Source organism: Bombina bombina, chromosome 1, assembly GCF_027579735.1.
Source record: "Bombina bombina isolate aBomBom1 chromosome 1, aBomBom1.pri, whole genome shotgun sequence".
NCBI classification, from domain to species: Eukaryota; Metazoa; Chordata; class Amphibia; order Anura; family Bombinatoridae; genus Bombina; species Bombina bombina.
This window is the reverse complement of record NC_069499.1, coordinates 1,429,650,299-1,429,674,533: the sequence shown is the minus strand read 5'-3', so window position 1 is coordinate 1,429,674,533 and position 24,235 is coordinate 1,429,650,299.

The following is a 24,235-nucleotide window of genomic DNA, read 5'->3' as shown; positions in this document are numbered from 1 at the left end:
CCACTGCTTGCACACTTTAGTGATTCTTTTTGCCTCTGTCCCAAATTGTCCTCAGCAGAGATTATAAAATATGGCCAACCTAGGTTTCTACATGGTAACACCAATCTTTTTAATTAATATTTAAACAACTAATAACATTTTAAAAATACATCTACATATTATTATCAGGCTTATAATTGCTTTGGACATTATTATCTAGAAGTCTATTATGTGCGGGATACGATATCCAGATTTTAGCACAATCTAGAATAAAAAATTTTTTTACTGTAAAATTGTTTTTCCTTAATGTGTCCACTTCTTATAGCAGCTCGGAGTATAAACTGTATGAGAAACTGCTTTATTTATTTTTGTATATGAAATAGCTGGTTTTGTTCTTTGAAATCACAACCCATTAAAGGACCAGTACATACAAAAGATTTGCATAATGAATAAATGCATGATAAAAAGACAATGCAATAGCACTAAGGGGCCGATTTAAGAAAGTGCGAGAAAGTGTAGCACAATGTAGCGTATTTTGTCCGACGCAAATCGATAAATGCTGACAGTATATGCTGTTGTCATTTAACATTGCACAAGTAGTTCTTGTGAACTGCTTGTGTAATGCTGCCCCCAGGCAGATTCGCGGCCAATCAGCCGCTAGCATGGGGTGTCAATCAGCCCGATCATATAGGATCGGGCGGATTGATGTCCACAGCCTCAGAGCAGGCAGACCAGTTATGGAGCAGCAGTCTTAAGACCGCTGCTTCATAACTGCTGTTTCCGGCGAGCCTGAAGGCTAGCGCGGAAACAGGGGGCATCAAGCTCCATTCAGAGCTTGATAATTCGGCCCCTTAGTCTGAACTTTAAATGAGTAGTAAATTTTTTACTAACAAATGCTATTCAAATGCATATGCGTGTATTCTGTGAATTCTTGCACATGCTCAGTAGGAGCTGGTAAATCAAAACGTGTAAATATAAAAAGAATGCACAATTTTTTAATGGAAGTAAATTGAAAATTTTTTTAAAATTGCATGCTCTATCTGAATCATGAAAGTTTAATTTCGACTTGAGTGTGCCTTTAAGGGCTAGATTACGAGTGGCGAGCTGACTGTTGCGCACAAGCGATAAGGGGTTTATCATGGCTCTCTGCGTGTTGGAAATATTGCGCATATTACAAGTTGAAAGTCAACGCGTTCGCTCGAGCACCATTAGATTTACTGTGCATCGAGTTAAGAACTCTGGTTAACTGTTACGCTCGAATAAAAAGTGGCACAAAATACATCAAAAATACATTTAAAAGTACAGTTACACTCATAATAACACCATCTAATAAAAATTATTTAAAAAACAGATATTGTATAAAAAAAGTTATAAGGGCTCAAAGATATGAGGTCTCAGGTGTTAGAAAAAAAGGGATAGGATAGGATCCAATTCTGAAAGGGGCTCTGGGAGGGTTTTCGTTAAGGCTTGCAAGACAGTCTCTGTAATATTAGTGTAGTTGAAGTATATTTACTGCTTTACAATATTTATAAATGCAGGCATAGAAAGAGCTAAATATTTAAGATGTCACCAACTTCGCTCAGTCTATTATTCAGACGACTCCTGTAAGGTATTATTATTAGTGGTGTATGCTACAGGAATTAGGTTGCAGAGAAAGCAGTGTGAGCATATGTTACACTGTTCAGTAAGCCCTGTTATATGGGGCATAAGGGTTTACATGACCTATTATCCTGAGATGCTGTTTGAACTTATCTAACTAATCATAACTTAACATAACTAAAAAATTATACACAGAGTCATAGCTGGGTGAAAGACCCAAGGGTCACATTTATTATCAAACTAGGACACTGGTAGTAACAAATACCCAAATCAATCTGGTGGCGGCAATCGGGGCCTAAGTATTAAAGAACCCCTGCAAAGAAAGATGGTCATAGGCCCAAGCAGATGGCAGAGAGAGCTCAGCTCAACGCTTAATAGGACAATAAAGAGATAATCGGTCCACCGCAATCCAGTAAGAGCACCCCCAAGCTAAGAGTCTGGGAACATCACCCTTACTGCAATGACCGTCACTCGACCACACAGCCAGCCCCCAGGGCCCAGACCAACTGCCTAAGCTAGGGTGTACATCCAGATAGTAACTCCACACCAGTAGGACCGAGGAACAACTAGACGCACAACATGTTTTATCCTGGGGAGCCAAAAATTACTGTTCTAGGCATTACATAGGGGACTTGGCTAACCCTCCTCATGCCACAAACACACTAAAGGATATCCACAATGAGTGATAATGATTGCCATTCCTGTACATCAAAACAAAGGAAGGGATTGAAGGAAAGCTTCAATCATTCACAGGAGCAAAGAGGAATTGAATTTCCTGTCCCAGGTCTGCTGCATACATGTTTCTTTTTCAATAGTTCTTTTCCTTTGATATGTGCTCTAGTCAAATTTCTCATAGTCCTGTTGTAATAGATTTGTTGTAATACTCCAAGAGATTACAACAACTGTTACCAAATAGGTGATGACATTTAAATAGAAATTTGTATTCATGGTACTTACAAACTGATGCAACATCACATTCTACCCACCACATTCTACACAGTAACTCCATTTCTTCTGAGCCGTAGTCACTTACTGCTTTTATCACAGGGGAGACAACACCATAGCTCTGTTAATGATACTGTTATTTTGTAAAACACCCCAGTGAACACTGTATTTCCATATTTTGATAAAATCTACTCCCACATGACTTGAAATTAACACACTGTAGCTCCTAGCATCTAACTCACAAAAATGCAGCCAACACACTGACAAGCTGTGTCTATACACTTTCCGGTTTGGGAATGCCTAGACATGCAGAGACAAGTCTTCTTGCCCTAATATTATGTTTGTGTCTGCACCAGCATGATAGATCATGCTGCACTATTGCCAATATCAAAATTAGTAAAATAGTAGAGATTCATTGACAAACATAAGTAATTGTATGTCAATTATAAACATAATTACTGTCAAATACTGTTATATGTTTTGCTTATATTACATCTTGTAATTTCTCAAAACGAATAAATAAAGTAGTCTTTTTCCCACATTTCTACTAGCCGTAGCGCTGTAGCCAGTGTAGTCTCAAACTCATTGCTACCATAGAGGACTTATATCTGTAAAAATGTTTTATCTGGTCCCCCACCAGAGATAATCAACCTTAAAGTAAGGGGAAATATTAAAAAATTGCACTTTCTCATCCCATAAAAAAATAAGAGAAGCCTCAAACCTGAAATGTTCTGTATGCACACTATACTTAACTAGGTAACCCCTATAAAAATGTAAGACTGAGACTAGAACCCTTAAAATTAAAAATTAACACTATGGGGCCGATTTATTAAAGTGCGAGTGGACATGATCTGCTGTAGCGGATCATGTCCGCCGCACATCGATAAATGCCGACAGCATACGCTGTTGGCATTTATCATTGCACAAATAGTTCTGGTGAACTGCTTTTGCAATGCTGCGCCCTGGGGGTGTCAATCAAACCAATTGTATTTGATCAGGATGATTGCTTTCCGCTGCCTCAGAGGTGGCAGACGAGTTATGGAGCAGCGGAGCTTGATTAATCGCCCCATAACAGTGAAACGTACAATAATTTTCATAATTACATTAGGACTTAAGTTCTAAGTCTAAGGATTAAGAATGTGCAAAATGTTTATATATGTACATGAACCTTGTAATGCTCTAGACATCAGTTTTTGTTCCAAGGAGCTAGGACCATCCTGAGCTAAGATATTGAGGTTTCCGTAAACATAAAAGATGGCTGCAGTGGTTAAACCAAGTAAACAAATAAATAAAACAACACATAGAGGTAATCACTCAAAAAAAAAGGAAAATTAAAAATGGTCAAGCAACCTATGTGGGACCATTTGAGATGCGATTGAGTTTGCGCAGGGTCTTTTTTTCCACTTTTTTTTGCTCCTTTGACTTCTATGGGGGAATACGTTAACGGGATTGCGATATTCGAAGTTCAGCTTTTTGCGCGCATGGGGTTAGCGCGTAAGTGAAAACTTTTCTTTAAACTTGTATTAAAGGGACACTCTAGTATAAATTAAACTTTCATTATTCAGATAGGACTTTTAATTTTAATTGACTTTCCAATTTACTTTTATCATCAAATTTGCTTTTTTCTCTTGGTATTCTTAGTTTAAACTAAACATAGGTAGGCTCATATGCTAATTTCTAAGCCTTTGAGGGCTGCCTCTTATCACAGGCTTTTTAAATCTCTTTTCAACACAAAGAGACAGAAAGTACACGTGGGCCATATAGATAACACTGTGTTCAGGCACAGAAAGTTATTTAAGATCTAGCACAATACAATGCTAAATTTAAGACAATAGATAATAAACAGTCACAGTCATGTGATCAGGGGGCTGGAAGAAGGTTCCTAGATACAAGGTAATCACAAAGGTAAAAAGTACATTAATATAACTGTGTTGGTTATGCAAAACTGGGGAATGAGTAATAAATGGACTATCTATCTTTTAAAACAATAACAATTCTATGGTTGACTGTCCCTTTAAGAGCGCTACCTGATGCACGCAAAAAGCTTACTTCTAGCAGAGTTAGAACATGAGTGGAAGCATTAAATACTGCCCAACTTGTCAGTCCGTTCTAATTTTTTGTTGTTTGCAAGCACTAATATGAAACTGTATTTCTTTCTTCTTAGAGACATTAAACCACCTATAAAATGTTCAATCACATGTAATAAAAGTAAAATGTTATTGTAAGTGATTAAAGAGATTGTAAAGTTTATTAAAGGGACATTAAAGTCAAAATGAAACTTTCATGATTCAGACAGGGCATGCAATTTTAAACAACTTTTCAGTTTTTTCCATTATCTATCTTTTTATATGCAAAACTTTTGCTACTCAGCATGTGCAGGAGTTTACAGAGTATACGTTTATGAGTCTGTAATTGGCTAATGGCTGTCACATGACAGTGGGCAGTGAAATGGAAGCAATCTTCGACATTTCTCTGAAAAAAATCTACAGGTGACTATTTCTGATTTTAATTATATAAAATACCAGGCATCCATTAATTAAAGATCAAGAAGGTGATGGGGAGGGGTTAGAAACAAATTAAAATATATCAAACACATTCCGAATATGTCTGCGGGTAGCAGCATTTGGTCATTTTCAGAGCCGGATATATTAGGTTTAAAGTACAACATACAAAAATCTGGATTCGCACAGATCTTTGTGTGTTGCACTTTAACATGAATATATCTGGTGCAGAAAATAGCCAAATGCTACTACCAGACAGAGCAAGTAGTTGTAAGAGACTTTTAAATTTGTTTCTATTATCAAATTTGCTTTGCTTTCTTTTGTTTCCTTTGGTTGACAGGAGATAGCTGTTGATTGGTGGCTACATACATATGCCTCTTGTCATTGGCTCACCAGCTGTGTTCAGCTAACTGCCAGTAGTGTATTGCTGCCTGGTGCTTGCATATAGTTATGGGGTAGATCAAAATCCTTTAGAAAAATGTATCTAATGATTTTCAGCTGTAAAAAATATTAAAGTCTATCGGTATTTTTGTAGTTTTAGTTGTATCTGTTTAAAAGTTTATCTAAAATAATCTAAATTATTGTAATTAACATTTTCTTACTGCACTTTTTTGTCCTTTTAGCTGTTTAATGGCAGTGTAAGGTAGCTTGTGTACTGGAGCTAGGGGTTAATAGGTTTATTGCGATGTGGGGGGTTGGCGGTTTAGGAGTTAATAGGTTATCCCACCCTCCCACTACCCAACCACCCACCTTGCACATGGTGGCTTCCCACCCGTCCCTCTCACAACTGCCCGCTCCTCTGGGCCTTGGTTCGGTAGGCCACAACTTCCGGTTTGGCGCTCCCGGTATCCTGCGCTGATGACGTCACTTCAGGAAGTGACGCGCGTGGAGTCGAAGCGGCCGGACCTGGATGTGGAAGAACTCAGAAGAAGCCAGCAATAGACAATGGCGCAGGTGAGCGGGCAGTGTCCAGGCCTAGGGGCTCCACTGTGCAATGCTCTGCAGTCTTGCTGAGAAGGGCTCGGTCTGTTTCAGCAGCGGTACAGAGAGGTTCCTCAGCTGTGGCACTAAGGGGTACACTAGACCACCAGGCAGTCAGGGGGCATTCTTACGGATCCGCTATACGGGTCAACCCCGGTCACTGGGGGTAATACAAGGGGCAGGAGGGTTTCGGCCGAGCTTGCCAGATCGCTAGCCGGGGGTAAGGGCTTGCAGGGCCAAGGCAGAGCAGGTGCAGGATTATCAGATACAGGAGAGCAGGAGGGTGACGCAGAGATAGTAAGGGATATGGAGATAGAGGCGGGTCCTGTGACATCAACTCCATTGAGCAGGGGCAAGGGGGGTTCCGGCGGAGTGGTACATGGCCAGGATACTCCCCTCTCATTCTCATCTCCCTCTCAGGTATTACCAAGACAGATGCCGCAGCATGGATAAGCTGAGCTGACGGACAGCAATGCAGCATCGTGCCCAAGCACATCGGGAGCCCCTTCTTCCTCAAAGGCACAGAACAGCAACTCTGAGGGAGTTCTAGCTGGTGGTAAGTGTCTGCATACCACTCACTTACATACATTTTCTGAGGATTCTAGCGCAGACACAGACTCAGATGGGGGAAGGGCGCTAGGGCTGAACACTAAAGACCATAGGCGCATGTTTTGCATGCTTAAGACAATTATGGGATCCATAGGACAGCACCCTCAGCCTCCCCTCACTTTTCAGAGTCAAGTTTAAGGGTAGTGCCGGCTCAGACGTCTGGGGTGGCACTTCCAGCAGCGCCAGTCACACAGAGCCTGCCTGAGAGTACACACACAGCCCATAAGGTGGTGGTGCTAGGGGATACAGATCCCTGCAAGGTGCATTCATTGCACGCTCACTTAAAGCCTAAAACGGTCAAAAAGATTAGAGACGGTAGACAAGTCAACATTTTTGAGTTATCCATGGAAGGTTATAGAGCAAAGGAGCATTGCGAGGATGGCACAGAGCCTAAGAATGTGAAACGGCCGGACACTTTTGACGAGTGGCGGCGCTGTTTCCGGGTTCTCGCTTCCTGTATTATTGAACAATGGCCAGACCAAGTGCTGGATCTGTTCAAGTATATGGAGGTGATTGAGGTGATCCATGAGAAATACGGTGAGGGTGTGTGGCGCAATTACAAAGCCAAGTTCCGCCGAAAAATGATGGGCCACTCCCTGCTGACATTTGGCTCCAAGGACATGGACTTGTGGTCCGGTTTGGGGCCTGAAAAAGTCCCTAGTCTGGTCCCAGTATCTAAGGTGGGAGTGGCAAAGCCCCAGACCCCCACGAAATGTTGGGGGAGGGAATGTTAGAAATTCAATGAGAAGCAGTGTGATGGGAGCATTGTGCTCCTTTCATCATGTCTGCATGTACTGCGGGGGCCAGCATGCAGGGGTGGAGTGTCAAAGACGGACAGTAGATAAGGCCCCCCAGCGAGGGTCTGCTAGCAACAAGGGCGCCAACCCCGCTGAAGCTGGCCACAATTAGGCAATGGTTGGTGGCTTATACCGACAGGGAGGCCGCTGATCTGTTGCTAGGATTGGAGGGATTCAGGAGGGTTTCAGGATTCTGGCCAAAGCGCTAGCTGGCCAAAGAGCTAGCACTGGGTCATATATCAGGTCCCTTCGCAAAACCTCCACTGCCTTCACTGGTCATCTTCCCATTGGGGGTGGTGCCCAAGAAGGAGGAAGGGAAGTTCCGCCTCATACAGCATCTGTCATATCCAAAAGGCAGATCTGTGAACGATGCAGTTGACCTGGAAATCAGCTCAGTGAAATGCCAGTCGTTTGACCAAGCACTGGGTTTGGTCAGGCAGGTAGGTCGAAGGGTGCTGTTAGCCAAACTTGACATTGAGTCTGCGTTTCGGCTGCTCCCGATTCACCCATCATCTTTCCAGCTAATGGTTTGTAAGTTTGAGGGCAACTTCTATGTTGATCGTTGCCTTCCAATGGGCTGCTCAGTATCCTGTGCCTTCTTTGAGGCCTTTGAGTTCCTTCCTGCACTGGGTGGTTGTAACGAAGGAGGATTGGGGGCTGTAACACACTATCTCGATGACTTCCTTTTGGTTGTCAAGGAGGGAAACAAGGAGTTTGCTAGGCTGATGGGGGTAATGCAAGCTCTAATACAGGAGTTTGGGGTTCCCCTTGCCGAGGACAAGACCCAAGGTCCTTGTACCAGGCTGACGTTCCTGGATATTGAGATTGACACTGTGGAAGAGCTATGTCATCTCCCAGAGGACAAGGTACAACGTATGCTGGGAGAGGTTGGAAGGACTGCTGCAGCACCACGTATACCACTAAGATACCTTCAATCGGTTCTGGGCCTCCTCAACTTCGCCTGTAAGGTGATCCCAATGGGGAGGGTTTTCAATAGAAGGCTAGAAGATCCCCTTAAGGGAAATACGCAGGACTCACATCCAGTGCGGATAACATGGGAAATTTGGGAGGATCTGGCAGTGTCCAGTCAGGCCCTCCACTTGTTTACAGACGCTGCAGGGAGCTTCGGATATGGGACATACCTGCGTGGCGCTTGGAGTGCCGAAGTGTGGCCTGAAGAAATGGCTACGGCCTGTCCTGATCAGGAACTTTACGTTCCTGGAGCTCTTTCCCATAGTTGTAGCAATTGAACTTTGTGGGCAGGAGCTGAGAAACAGTTTTATATTTTTTTGGACGGACAACATTAGCATGGTGTTCGCCATTATCCGGCTGTCAGCCTTTTCCCCGCTGGTGGTGCAGTTACTCAGACATTTAGTGCTTAGATGCTTACAGTTTAACATCCACTTTGTAGCTAAGCACGTCCCAGGGGTGAATAACATAGTTGCAGATGCATTATCGCGCTTCCAGTTTAGGAAGCTTGTACCGTAAGCAACAGCTCATGGCTTGTCATGTCCCTCTTATCTTTGGCAGATGGCAAAACGTGGGCCCCATACATCCATTTGATTTGGTCATCAGTGTTTCCGATGATGTGGAGAACTTATACCCAGCACTGAACCAATATGGACACAATTTTACACATCTCAAACACTGTGAAGTATCACTGGGGTCACAGGTAACACTGCTTGAATGACTCAAGTGTTTGAGACTAAATGAAGTGAAGAAGGGTGCTGTAGGCAGCTGGATGGCTGCACTATCATTCTTCCACAAACTGTTTGGGTATAGCAACCCTACCACAGCCTTTGTAGTGCGCCAGGCCTAAAAGGACTGGGGGAGGTTGGAAGGTGCTAAGCTTGACTTGAGGGAACCAGTTACGCTAACATGACTAATTGCAGTGCTGGGCAATCTGGAGAGCATCTGTTCATCCGAATACGAGGTGAGGCTGTTCAAAGCAGCATTCACTGTTGTGTTTTATGGGGCATTACGTCCTGGGGAGTTGATGACGGTTTCCAAGACGGGTAAAAGGGCAGGGGTACAGGCACAGCATGTTAGGCTGAAAGAGAGTGCAGTGCTTCTGTGCATCCCATGCTCAAAGACCAACCAGGATACCAGGGGAACTTGACTGTTGTTGCCAGCCAGCTCAGGAACACCATTGTGCCCCATAAGACTGTTCAGAGAGTATATAGCTGTAAGGCTGCCGACGTCACCTCAGTTTTACGTGCATGTAGACAGGTCTAACCTATCCCAATTCCAGTTCGCCGCAGTTTTGTGAGAGGCAGTTAAGGCTGCGGGTTTAGAGGGCTTTAAAATTATCCCTCATTTGTTAGGAGTAGGCGCAGCTACTAGCGCAGCAGCTATGGGGCGGACTGAGAAGGCTATACAAGGGTTAGGGAGATGGAGGTCTCAGAGGCACAAACTCTATGTGCGGCATCCATTGTTAGATTAGGGGAGCTTGTCCTGTCTGTGTGTGCCTAGGAAGGGGTGGTAAACAGGGAGGTAGGGGAACTCTTGTAACAATGTTATCTATTTACAGGTGCAAGCAAAGGCCCTACCAGAATATGGATTGTGGGCCATTCCTTTGTCCACTAGTCTGCCATTCATGCGGCGTCCACGGTTCGCCAACAGCTGTGGTTCCCAGTTTCCTCATCCTTGGTGAGGTGGTTAGGCTGTAGAGGCATGCAGTGGCCCGCACTTCCATCACTCCTCCTAGATGCTCAGCGCAGATGGGGAAGACCCAACATCATTTTGCTCCACATTTGGAGGAATGACTGGGGTAGTGCTCCAGCGCTTGACCTCATTAATTTAATGAGGTCTGATGTCAGGTGGATTTGTACCACCTTCCCTGGGGTAAAAATAGGATGGTCCAATATAGTGGCCAGATTACAGTGGAGAAACTTCCCTACCCTTAGATCTGAAGATCCCCAGGGCGTCTGTACTCAGGTGTGTGGGTAGGGTCCTGGCAAGGCCCTCCGTCCTATTTCCATTTGATACCCCCTTTCAAGGGGCGTGACCTCTGGCTGCATGGGGTTTAGTTTAGGGCCCTGCTTGCCGCCACCATAAGTTTACGGCTTATGAAGCCAAGTTTAAAAGTTAATATTTGTTAATATTTTTATATTTGGTTTTATACCCAGTTCTTTGTGTGGTGTTTTCATTCAAGGGACTAAAGGGGGAATATTTATATGTATATATGTTTAAGCAGTTGGTAAATGGTTCAGAATGACGATATGAGGGATCAGCACTATGGTAGTGAAAGTGCAGGGCTCCAGATTAGCCTGGAATGGCTTAAGGATTCAGGGAGGAGTGTGTGTGGAGCTGAGGGTTAGATTTGCAACATTGTTGCAGATCTAAGGGATGGGACTCTACTCACAGTTAAGAAAGGGTTCCTGGGAGTTTGAGGCCCTCTTTCTGTTCTGGATCATCACCGATCTTCACATAGCGAAGAGATTTTCATCTGGTTTCTTCGACATGGATATGTCTTGCAGATCTTTTCTACCTCCACTGCGGTTCAGGGATAAGGCTTCATCATCAGGACGCAGGACACCTAGGGAGAAAGAGCTGAGTGACCATGAAATTGTACCCCCTTCCCCTAGGGCTGGGCCATTGGTCCCTTCAGTCTCATCTACCCAGTAGTGATACCAGGGGGGGTTAGGTTAGAACACTCAGCAGAGGCTTCTGCAGGAGTTATGGGTCCCCAGGATAGGGATTCTAGGACCCCCTATAGACCATTAGTGGGAGGGGAGTTCATTGTTTCAACAGGGCCTACCCCCGGGCCTAGTGCCATGCAGGATGCCTCTGAGGCAAGGATAGGAGGCCTCAATGGTGCAGGCACTGTGGCCCCTTTAGTGAATCAACCCCCTTTTAATTTGGGGGCTCTGCAGCAGGGACAACTGGCGACCGTGCCCCGAGCCTGCGCTGTACTGCAGGCCTGCGGTGGGTCCCGGGGCTTCCATGGCCCACCACACTCAGGCTCAAAGCACCTCTGATGGCAGATTGCCATCAGCAGCTGTGTCTCAAGCGGTGCTCGCCTCTGGCGCTGGGCCCACACGTGGCCCTGCTCTACAGGCGGCACCGGAACCTACCACCACACTACCAATGGTGGTTGTTCCCTCCCACCCACTTCCCCAGGCTAACAGGGCAGCTGCGGAGCATCTGTTAGGGAGCCCAGTACTGGTCTCGGCCGTGGCTCTGCCCACTTCCGGGTCTCTGGTGGGCGGGACTACCAGTCAGGGCCAGGGGAGAGGACACTCTCAATTGGCCTGTAGAGGAGCAGAGCACAGTGCTCTCTCCGCATCCTTGTCTTCTCAAGGTAGGAGGAGGGTGCCGGCCGAAGGGGGGGAGGGACAGGTTGTGCTTGTATTGGAGCACAGCGAGCAGCAGTTGCGCAGGGCAGTGGGTCCCTACAGACCATTTACATGGGGAGGTGGGCAGGCATGATGAGCCCTGGGCCTTATGGCATAAGGGACATGGGGGTAATTTTTCGGGGGCAGGTCTCTGGACATATATCAAGTACTGGGATGCCAACGGCACAGGCATTTAACAATAATAGGGGCAGGAAACATGATTATGGAGGGAACCCATGGGGGCCAGGAAGTGATGTATTCAGTGGGGCCCCAGTTTAGGCATTCAGGGGAGCATGAGGGAACTAGTGGTACTCCGTATGGAGCATGTGTGAGAAGTGTGCATGGTTCCTCCATTCCTCTAGCAGCCGGTACTCCTCTCCTTTCTATGTTTCCACAGATGGATTGTCAGGAGGTTACCCGCCAAGGTCCCTACGAGGCAGTAGCGACATCAACGCCAATAGCCGCAGGAGCATCGGCAGCAGAAGGAAAAATAGCTTGAACGTCAGCATCAGGACAGATACATGCGATGGACAGTGAGCAAACATGAGAAGCGGGGTCACAGGATGAGGGGGATTCTAGCTTGCCTGGGTCTAGCTCAGAGAGCAACAGGGCCTTAGGTTTACATAAAAAAGGAGAAAAGAAGATGTATAGGATGCTTAGAACATTAGTGTCCGATAGGAACAAAGCGTGCAGTTGAGGCAACATAGTTGCCAGCGAGAACGCTGTAGTGGTAGCTAGCGTGGCGCCCGCAGAGGGACTAGTCCTACAGGCAAACAAGAGGAAGTCAGCGTTAGAGGGGGATTCGTTTTCATCTACCATGCATTCGCTATTTGAACATCTTAAATCTAAGCAAAAAGAGATGACGGAAAATGGGACAGGGCCTAAAAAGCTTAAGAAGCCTGACTCCTATGAGGAATGGGTGAGCTGTTTGAGGGTGCTGGCTTACTGCTACTTAGCAAGGTGGCCGGACCAGGGGGCGGACATCCTCAAATATCAAGACACAATTGAGAGGGTTTATAAATGTCATAAGGAAGGTGCATGGAGGGATTATGACATGGGGTATCGTAGGAAAATGGTGGCAAGTCCAGCCCTATCTTTTGGTGCCATTGAGATGTCCTTATGGTCAAAGTTGGGTGGGGCTTCGGGCCCGCAGAAAAGGGTGGGAGTGCTGGAAGTACCAGGACAAGACGTGTGAGAAGGGAACCGCCTGTTCCTTTCAACACGTTTGTTGATACTACAGGGGCCAGCATCCGGGAGTCGAATGCTCCAAGAAGCGAGACCTGCCGGTGAGCGTGGGGTGGAAAATCAGCTGCGTCTGGGAAAGGCAGCCACCCTGCAGAAGGTGGGCATCCTTGAAACGTGGCTAGCATGGTATCCGGACTGCGCAGCGGCAGGATTGTTGCTATCTGGGATAAGGGAGGGTTTCCTTATTCTGATGGGGGGTGGGGTAACAGGTTCACGAATGCATCGTAACTTAAAGTCAGCCTATCGGTTTCCAAAAGGGATAAACAAGGGATAAACTGGATAAAGAAGTGCATTTGGGTCGCATGGTGGGGCCTTTTGCACACCCCCCGTTAGAAGGCTTGTCCCCGTTAGGGGTGGTCCCAAAGAAGGAAAAAGGCAAATTTCGCCTAATTCAACACCTTTCATTTCTGAAAGGTAATTCGGTGAATGACACAATAGCACCCAAACTGAGTTTGGTGCAATATCAGTTGTTTGAATCTGTGGTGGATATTGTGCGAGGGGTAGGCTAGGAACATTGATGGTGAAGTTTGATATAGAATCGGCTTTTTGGCTCCTCCCTATCAATTCAGTGTCTTTTAGACTAATGGGCTGCAACTTCGACGGGGTATACTACGTGGACATGTGCCTCTGTAACGTTAGGTAAGTGATTAGAGGAATTATTTTATGAACCACTCAGTCTCACAAAATATCGGGGTTGATAATATAATAACCCCTGTTCTGATCCTAGACTGAGGGCCCAATATGGGAAGTTAGCTAGTGGGAGGAATACCGGAATAGGTCTCCAGATACTACAAGAGCAATGTGCATAAGGCAAACCTAAGGTAAAAGAGTTCTGTCTGTGGATGGTGTGCAGTTTCAGAGTCTCAGCTTATATAAGTGAATGTATCACAGATAACAATAAGTCTTATAAGAAAATAACAGTTCCAAGAATATCTTACTTCACTTATATAAACTCCAAAGCATATATATATATATATATATATATATATATATGTAAAAAGGGGAGTGAAGCCACTCTGTACCTGTGACCGCTCTCTTGCCTCCTAGAGCGGTATGTGTATGCTGACCGGGAGCCGAAACTTCTGTTTGTGAGCACCGGATGTTGTGTTTGTACTGGAGGAGGTGGTGTCTCTTTGCGGTGCGTCCGGACAGTAAACTCACAGATGCTGGTCTGAATTCAGAGAGCTGCGGGGGAGATGTGAACAGGTGAGAAAGGAAACACAAAGTTAAACTGCAGAGAACTGACTGCAGATGAGATCCAGGTTACCGTTCTGGAAATGTGAGTGGAAATCTCCGGAGAGGTAGGAACCAGGCTTAGAAGTTTGACAGTCTATGAGGAAGGCGTAATGCTGAAACATGTAAGACTGGTGTTGCACTAGCCTTAGGACACTTAGATGTTTATTTTTATTATTTTCCAATAAAAGTTATATTTTAACTTTTACACTGGCTGACTCGCTTAAAAGTTTTTTCTTAGAAGTTTGAGCTTGTTGCTGTGCTGTAGTCTACAGGTAGTAACGCAAACAAAATACTAAGCATAGGAAGCTGAGATGGCGGAGGCTTATAAAGGCACCAACTGAAGTTAAAGAGACAGTAACAGAGATGGTATCCATGACAGAACCCACCCACCCCCGCCAAGGAGCCACTATGAAGCTCAGGGTCTGGGTCGATCGGGATTCCGGCGGTGGAAGAGAGAGACAAGTCTGGGGGCAGAAAGGTTGGATGAAGGCTCCCAAAAATCCTCATCATGATTGAAACCCTTCCAATGGATGAGGTAATGGAGTTCATTCCGATGGAATCTAGAATCGAGAAAGGAATCTATTTCATATTCAGGATCAATGAGATCACTGAGGGCATGTCCAGGACTATGATGATAAGGTCTATCCAAGGCATAGGGTTTCAGAAGAGAAACATGAAATGTGGGATGAACGAAGAGAGTCTTAGGTAATTCCAAGGTGATGGCATTAGGATTGACGATCTTGGAGATCCTGAAAGGTCCGACAAAGAGTGCTCCCAATTTTCTAGTTGGAACTTTGAGATTCAAGTGTCTTGTAGACAACCACACAACATTGCCAATGTCGTAAGAAGGGGGTTTTCGTCTGCGTAAATCATAATAAGATTTTTGTTGGGCTTGAGCAAGTTTGAGGTTTTCTTGGATAACAAGAAACCGTTGAGCTAGTTCATTGACGGTATCATTGACCAGAGGAGATGTGGTTTCCTCTCTAGGGTATAATTGAAACCTGGGGTGGAATCCGTAGTTTGCAAAAAATGGAGATAGCTTTGTTGAGACGTTGACAGAGTTGTTAAAAGCGAATTCTGTGTTAGGTAGAAGATATACCCATTCATCCTGTAGATAGGAGCAATGACACCTTAGGTATTGTTCAAGGGTTTGGTTGGTCCTTTCGGTTTGACCATTAGTTTGAGGGTGGTGAGAGGTGCTAAGCCTGCGTTGTATTTTCAGAATGAGACATAATTGGGTCCAAAACTTCGAGGTGAACTGAGAACCTCTATCTGATGTAATGGAATCTGGAAGTCTATGTAATCTCACAATCTGAGTGAGGAACAGTTGAGCAGTTTCGGATGCTGTGGGTAGAGAATGGCACGGAATGAAATGTGCCATCTTAGTAAACAAGTCTACAACTACCATTATGCAGTTGTGGTTGTTAGAGCTAGGCAAGTCTTCAACGAAATCCATTGCTATGTCTTTCCACGGTCTGTTAGGGACTGGTAAGGAGAGTAAAAGACAGTAAGGATGAGCTTTGGAGGTTTTAGCAATAGCACAGATGTTGCATGATTTAATATACTTGATGACGTCAGATGACATTCCAGGCCACCAAAAATCTCTTTTAAGAAGATGGATGGTTTTGTGTACTCCAGGGTGTCCAGATATTATTGAATCATGAGTAGATTGGAGAATTTCTTGCCGTAAGATGGGAGGTACATAGATTTTCCCTTGATGACAGTACAAGCCTTCTCTACCTTTGATTAAAAGGTCTCTTGGTAGTTCAGGGTCTTGTTCTTGCGAGATGCGGATCTGAGAAGAGGAATCAGAGGATAGTCCAATGAATCTGGTCTGTGGTATGATTGAAGTTGCTGGGTTTGAATAAGCAGGTCTTGGATCTTTCCTAGATAGCGAGTCAGCTTTTCCGTTCTTGACACCGGGCCCGTACGCAATCATGAACTCGAATTGGGTGAAAAATAAACTCCATCTAATCTGACGAGCAGATAACGTTTTGTTAGATTTTAGGTACTCCAAATTTTTATGGTCCGTGTAAATCAGAATTGGGATGGCAGTACCCTCAAGGAGATGTCTCAAGAATTCCAGAGCACATTTGATAGCTAGGAGCTCTTTTTCCCCGATTTGGTAGTTTACCTCAGAGGAGTTCATAACTCTGGAGAAGAAAGCAATCGGATGAATAGTCACTGGGATAAAATAGCCCCAAGGGCATAATCGGAGGCGTCCACTTCATTTTAACATGTTGAATGCTATTTCAGCTTGTGGGGTCCACTTGAAAGTTGGTTGATTACCTGTGAGAGACGTCAAAGGTCTGGCTAAAAGGGAGAAGTCTTTGATGAATTTTCTATAGAAATTAGCAAAACCAATGAAACACTGTATGTCTTTCTTATTTTTAGGAATAGGCCAAGATGTTATAGCCTCAATCTTTTTGTTTTCCATCTGGATGCCTAGGGGTGATATAAGATATCCTAAGAAGGATATAGTATCAGTGTTAAATATACATTTTTCAGGTTTTGCATATAACGAATTTTGTCTAAGATGTTGCAGGACAGCTCTAACTTGAAGTATATGTTGGTCTTTGGTCTTTGAGTATATGAGTATATCGTCAAGGTATATAATCATGCAAATGTCTAACAGATCTCGAAAGAGATCATTAATAAAACACTGGAACGTTGCAGGGGTGTTGCATAATCCGAATGGCATGACTGTGTACTCAAACAGGCCATACCTTGTCCGGAATGCTGTCAGCCATTCGATTTAATCCTGATCAAGTTGTATGCCCCCCTCAAGTCAAGTTTTGTGAATATGGTCACCCCCTGAAGTCTTTCTATAATTTCAGGAATGAGGGGTAAGGGTAGGGTACCTGTTCTTCTTTGTACGTCTGTTCAGTTCCCTGTAATCAATTATGGGTCTTAGAGTGTTATCCTTATTACGAACAAAAAATATACCTGCACCAGCTGGAGAGGTAGAAGGCCTTATAAAGCTTTTATGTAAATTATCGTCTAAATACTGCTTCAGATGAGCTAACTCAGGTTCGTATAGGGGATAAATGTGCCCATAGGGAATATCAGAACCAGGCAACAATTCTATTGGGCAATCATACGATCTGTGGGGAGGTAGATTTTCTGCTTCTATTTTGTCGAAAACGTCGGAGAAGTCAGAGTAAGAATCAGGTATTGTGGGTTCTGCTGTAGAGGTATGAAGGATATGTGTGGGTATGTAACACGTCTTTTTACAAAAATCTGAATTGAACTCTACAATCAGTGGTTCGTGAGTTTGTAACCAAGTTAGGCCTAATACTATGGGAAAAAGTGGAGAGGCTATAACATCAAAGGTCACATACTCCCTATGGCCAGATGTGGTAGACATTAGTAATGGTACCGTATGGTGGGTGATTGGACCTGATGATATGAAAGAACCATCAATTACACGTATGGCCAGTGAATCAACTCTCTTTATTAGTGGTATACGATACAATTTAACAAATGCCTTATCAATGAAATTGCCTGAGGTACCAGAATCAATAATGGCTTGAGTCGGTATTCTTTGGGGCTCCCACTGTAGAGAAATAGAAAGATTACAATGAGTAATGGGAGATAACTGATGAGTACAACTTATATGTGTTGTGCTAGTCTTACCCTTCTGCTTCAGGAGGCTGGGGCAGTCCTTAACTGAGTGGGTTTTTGAGGCACAATACAAGCATAGATTATTGGCCTTCCTTCTGTTTTTCTCGTCTGCAGTAAGGGGTCCTTTTGTAAATGCTATCTCCATTGGTTCCTCTGTACTGCGTTGTGCAGGAGGTGAGGAAGATGGAATAGGATTCCTTTGATGATGTCTGACAAGCCATGTTGGAACTGGTAAAGGAGTGCTGCTTCATTCCAGAGTGTGTCTGGGGCCCACCTCTTGAAATCCAACACATAGTCTTCGGCAGGCCTTCTGTTTTGTCTCAGTGGCCGGAGAGCGTTTTCTGCTGTGTTCTGCTTATTTTTATCCTCATAAAGAAAATACATTTTGTCAAAAAACTGTTGTAAAGGGTCCAGAATTGGATCGTTTGTCTCAAAGAAATTAGTGGCCCATGCTTTAGGTTCCCCTTTAAGGTACGATATTACAGTGAGTACTTTTATACGTTCTGTGGGGTATGTCCTGGGTTTCAGTGAGAAAAACAGTAAGCAGGAATTTTTAAAATCCCTAAACTGGGTTTTCTCCCCTGAGAACCTCTCAGGGGGGCAAACCTGAGGGTCTGGGGGTGAATCTGGTATAGGTGGTCTGTTATCTATGTTTTCTCTGATAACAGTTCTTAAATACTGATTTTCAGATTGAATCTCCCTTATGCCCTGTATCAGTAGATCCACATTCTGAGTTAATGAAGTCACCTTATTTGTGAGTTCTGCTAACTCCATGCTAATTCCTTGTTTGGGAGGCTTAGTATTATGTTATATTAGGTAGGTGATTAGAGGAATTATTTTATGAACCACTCAGTCTCACAAAATATCGGGGTTTATAATATAATAACCCCTGTTCTGATCCTAGACTGAGGGCCCAATATGGGAAGTTAGCTAGTGGGAGGAATACCGGAATAGGTCTCCAGATACTACAAGAGCAATGTGCATAAGGCAAACCTAAGGCAAAAGAGTTTTGTTTGTGGATGGTGTGCAGTTTAAGAGTCTCAGCTTATATAAGTGAATGTATCACAGATAACAATAAGTCTTACAGCTCTCCTGTAACCTCCGGGGAGGCTCTAAGCCTCAAAGGGCAAGGCTTAGCATCTCGTAGGAGATGAAGGAGGACTTAAGGGTATGGGAAGTATTTCTTCAAAGTTCAAATAAATTTGCATTTGGCGAACACCAGCAGAATCGATCCAATCGCTCCATCTATTTACGGATGCAGCTGGTTCTGGGGGGTATTGGGCGATGTTAGGTGAGGACTGGAGTGCAGAAGCGGGGCCTTCAGATTGGGTGCAGGCAGGTCTGACCAGGAACTTGTGCTTCCTGGAGCTGTTTCCAATAATTGTGGCAGTAGAACTGTGGGCGGGCAAATTAGCTAATAGGGCAGTGATTTTCTGGTGTGATAATCAGAGCGTAGTTTATTCCATCAATCGCCTGTTTGCGACTTCTCCGGGAGTGGTTAGGTTGCTTAGGCATTTAGTGCTACGTTGCCTACAGTATAATATTAATTTTGCGGCAAAACATGTGCCAGGCGTAAAGAATATAATGGCAGATGCACTCTCTAGGGGGAAGTGGGATGAATTCAGGAAGGTGGCTCCTAGAGCAGCTCCTCATGGCAAGCCTTGCCTGTTTTATCTCTGGCAGATTGGTTACCGGGGAATATGTCTTTCCCCTAGTTCAGGCCTCATTGGCTCTGGTGACTTGGACGGCTTATGTGAGGCATTGGAATGAATGGCAAGCATTCTGCGAGAGCAAACAGATACCGTGCCATCAGGCTTCGCAGGTAACATTTTTAGAGTGGCTGGTTTCCCTGCAAAAAAAGGAGATTAAGAAATCGTTAATACAGGGAAAATTGGCAGCGTTGTCCTTCTTCAACAAGCTTTTTCAGTAAAGAGATTTTACGGGAACTTTTCTGGTCAGGCAGTCTGTAAAGGGTTGGGGCCGCAGAGAGTTACAGAGGAGGGGCATTAGGGAGCCTGTTACCATGCCTCGCTTGATTAGATTAATGCAAGTTTTGGAGGACGTTTGCCAAAATTCATATTCGGTCTTGCTGTTTAGGGTGGCTTTTGCATTGGCCTTTCATGGTGCTATGCGAATTTGTGAATTGGTCCCCCCCTCGAGTACAGCAGCAAGCGGGAGTTCAGAGACAGCATGTCAGGCTGTCCGCAGGGTCAGTCCTGTTGTTCATACCGAGATCAAAAATGTATCAGGAGGGGAAAGGAGTGTGGTTGGATCTTCCGAAATCAGGGGATGGCAGGGCATGCCCGGTGGTACTACTGAATGCGTTCGCGGCTCAGCAGCCGGTAGGGGGAGCCCATTTCTAATTCATCAGAACAGACTAGGGCTAACTAAGTTTCAATTCAGCAGGGTGTTGTCTAAAGCAGCAACAAAGGCTGGGCTTGATTCTGCACATATAGCCCATCATTCTTTTAGAATGGGCGCATCGACTACTGCAGCCGCTCTAGGTTGGTCAGCGGATAGGATTAAGGCACTGGGGCGGTGGAGTTCGCAGCGATATAAAACCTACATTAGGCCTACAGAGGACCCAGTCTATTGATATAAAAGGTGGGGAATGCTTGGGGGCAGGGTCGCAGTCAGGGTTTGTAATGTATTGTTTGGATGTTAACATGGTTCTGTGTTTTGCAGCTAAAGGCAGTACCCCCAAAAAGGTCTGGATTGTTGGCCATTCGTTTGTTCATTTGGCCTCCATCAGAGCTTTAGCAGTCCCGGATGGGACCAGCTCGGCTTTCACCCCTCCCGGGCGTCCGTCAGGTGACTAGGGTGCAGAGGGCTTTGCCGGCATGAACTACCAGTGTTAATCCAGGAGGCTCACCGGAGGTGGGGTCATCCCAACATTTTAGTCATACATCTAGGGGGCAACGACTTAGGTGCATTGCCTACCCTTGATTTAATTAGCATCATGGGGTCTGATATCAGATGGTTGCATGCGTGGTTGCCTGATGTGAGAGTAGGGTGGTCTTATATCATCCCCAGATTACATTGGAGGCACATGGCAAGTCATAAAGCATCATTCGGAGTCAGGAAAAAGATAAACAGGGACATTGGTAAGTTAGTTTCAGAGTTGGGAGGTTTCGTAGTGAGGCACTCCGACATCTCGGCCAGGGATAAAAGTCTTTACAGAAAAGATGGAGTTCATTTGACAGAAGTTGGCTTAGATAGGTTTAACGTCAACATTAAGGGCCCTAGCAGCGATAGTGCAATAAAAAAAAAATGGGGTTCTTATTAGCTGATAGTTGGTTGGCAGCAAGTATCTGTCAAGGCAGTTATCTTCTTGTGGCGGGCGGTAGCATCCCAGGCGGCAGATAGAAAGCGGGGAGGAGTGACAGCGATTGCAGGGGGCTTGATGTACTCAGGCGCATGCTTGGGGAAAACGCCTCCTGGGTTGCGGAGGGCCAAACAGCTCGAGTTTTATCCTTCTATCTGGTACCGCATTGTAGCCGGGCTCCGCTTTGTTTCCGTTTGTCTGGGGGGCTGCTTCTCGCTTCATATGGGTTTCCATAGTTAGACATTGCCGCCTAACATTTAATTTAAGGTTAAGAGTTTATAGTCATTTACCTGTACCCAGGTAAACAAGTTATAGTTAAGAGTTATAGGAAGGCCTTGATGCTTTATAATAAAACCATTCAAGGATTGCCACTTATTTAATAAAACGACATGCACCCTGCATGGTCTTACCTCTATCTGGTTGTTGTGTCGTTATTTCCTAATTAGAGTTAAGTAAGTTGTTCATGCTGCACCCGCTCAACATTGATCCTTTAATCCCTTATGGAAGTGCAGGGTTCCAGATTAGCCTGGAACGGCTTAAGGGTTAAGGATTCAGGGAGGAGGAGTGTGTGTGGAGCTGAGGGTTAGATTTGCCACATTCTTGCAGATCTAAGGGAGGGGACTCTATTCACAGTTAAGAAGGGGTTCCTGTGGGCTTGTGGCCCTCTTTCTGTTCTGGATCATCACCGATCTTCAACCAACCCACCCACCCACCCACCCCTTAGAGCAGCAGCATAGTAAGTTGGAATGATAGCGTTAGTTTCCCCTGGCGCCGGACAGGTTTAGTCAACCTATGGTCTTTGGGTAAGTCCAGAGCTTTAATGATTTTCAGCTCCCCTTGGTACCGGCTTGGTGTTCGCCTGGGCGGGCTGGGGGTCCAATAAGGTTTGAGTGTTGTTACACCCTAAAGGCGAGCGGTAGCATCCCAGGCGGCAGATAGAAAGTGGGGAGGAGTGACGGCCATTGCAGGAGGCGTGACGTACTCAGGCGCGTGCTTGGGGAAAACGCCTCCTGGCCCGAACCGCTCGAGTTTTATACTTCTATCTTGTAACGGGCTCCAGTTTGTTTCGGTTTGCCTGGGAGGCTGCTTCTCGCTTCATATGGGTTTCCATAGTTAGACATTGCCGCCTAACAGTTAATTTAAGGTTAAGAGTTTATAGTCATTTACCTGTACCCAGGTAAATGAGTTATAGTTAAGAGTTATAGGAAGGCCTTTATGCTTTATAATAAAACCATTCAAGGAGTGCCTCTTATTTAATAAAATGACCTGCACGGTCTTACCTCTATCTGGTTGCTGTGTCGTTATTTCCTAATTAGAGTTAAGTAAGTTGTTCATGCTGCACCCGCAAGACATTGATCCTTTAATCCCTTATGTAAGGTAGCTTGTGTACTGGAGCGAAATTAAGTGCATGGCCCTCTAGTGAAAAGGAGAACATTAGTTGAAGTTAGGTTATAGTTAAGTTAGCAACTATGTTGCAAAGTTAGGGGTGGGTTTTAGCTTACCAGATTGAAACCCAGGGAGCCAGGGCTCTGCCTCTTTTTCCTGGTGACTACAGTCTGGAAGTCTTCCCCGCCCGCCCGTTCCCAACATGTTTGAGTTTTGTAAGGTGGCGGCATCACGCCGTTAGATGGCTTCCTTCAGTTGCTGGTTAGAAGCAAAGGCAGGGATAGGGTTAATTGGCCTAGTCTTAGTAAGCCCTTAGCTGTTAAGGTATGGAACTCCCGAAGGTAGTTTGCTGTAGGGCTCAGTACACCGGTGCCTTAGTGGCAGGAGTATTACAGTTAATTATAAATATACAAATTGTGATTATCTCCTAGTAGCGGGAGGTCAAGCCCATTAAATGTCAGAGTACAGGGTCCGTAAGGGTGACAGTCGAGCTAATGGGCGGGGATGACATTGATGCAGGCCTGCTAGCTGAAGATCCCCAGGGCGTCTGTACTCAGGTGTGTGGGTAGGGTCCTGGCGAGGCCCTCCCTCCTATTTCCATTTGCTACCCCCCTTTCAACGGGCATGACCTATGGCTGCATGGGGTTTAGTTTAGGGCCCTGCTTGCCGCCACCATAAGTTTACGGCTTATGAAACCAAGTTTAAAAGTTAATATTTGTTATTACAAATAAACGCAACCGTCATCAGCACTTATGCAAAATTGCTTTCCTTTTTAGTTTAATATTATTTTATTTCTGTTTAATTGTTGTGCAAACATGATTGACTTGCAACTACTCATAAGGGTTAATAGATCTGCTTCATAATAAAGAATGAGGAAGGAGTTTGTATGAGGAAGGAGGTTTGTGTATAAATTGCAATTAGTTACAGACATGACACAAAAAAACAGCTGAGTGTAGATAAGCATATCCACCCACTCACCCAGAAATGAAGTGTTTTCTCCTCTATATCAGACTGTGGGACACTGTATATAAATTTTCATATAGCTGTATGTAATAGAAACTGCTATAAAGAAGAATATGCACAAATACTGATATAAAAATCCAGTATAAAACCTTTAAAAAACTTACTTAGCAGCTCTCAATTTAGCTCTGTTGATGAGGTTAGGCTGGGACACCCAGTGAAAGGGTTTGAGAAAGCAAGAAAAGCAGACACTACCCCCTTGTCTGCATATCAGTAGACCCATTACACAACCAGGAGACTTCAGTATATAAATCTAAAACTTTGAGGTTTGGTTAGGAGTCTGAAAATCAGCACAATGTTATTTAAAAATAAGCAAAACTATACGTTGTTACAAAAACACTCCCAGATGGGCTATATAAATAGATCATCTACAAAACATTTATGCAAATCTAGTGTATAATTTCCCTTTAAACTATGAGCACCATAAATTAGATTTCTAATTTAAGTGCTAGGTTGCACCATAAGTTAGATTTCTAATGTAAGTGCTAGTTTGCAGTTCTGTGCAATGCTTGTGCTGTCTGAGGAAATGCATTTACATAATTTTTCTGATTACTTAAAAAAAGTGGTTAACCCGTTTTCAGTCTTTGTCACTGAAAAAGCTGAAACACAATTTTGTGGGGTGTTTGGTTTTTGTGGCTGGTTCACTGATAA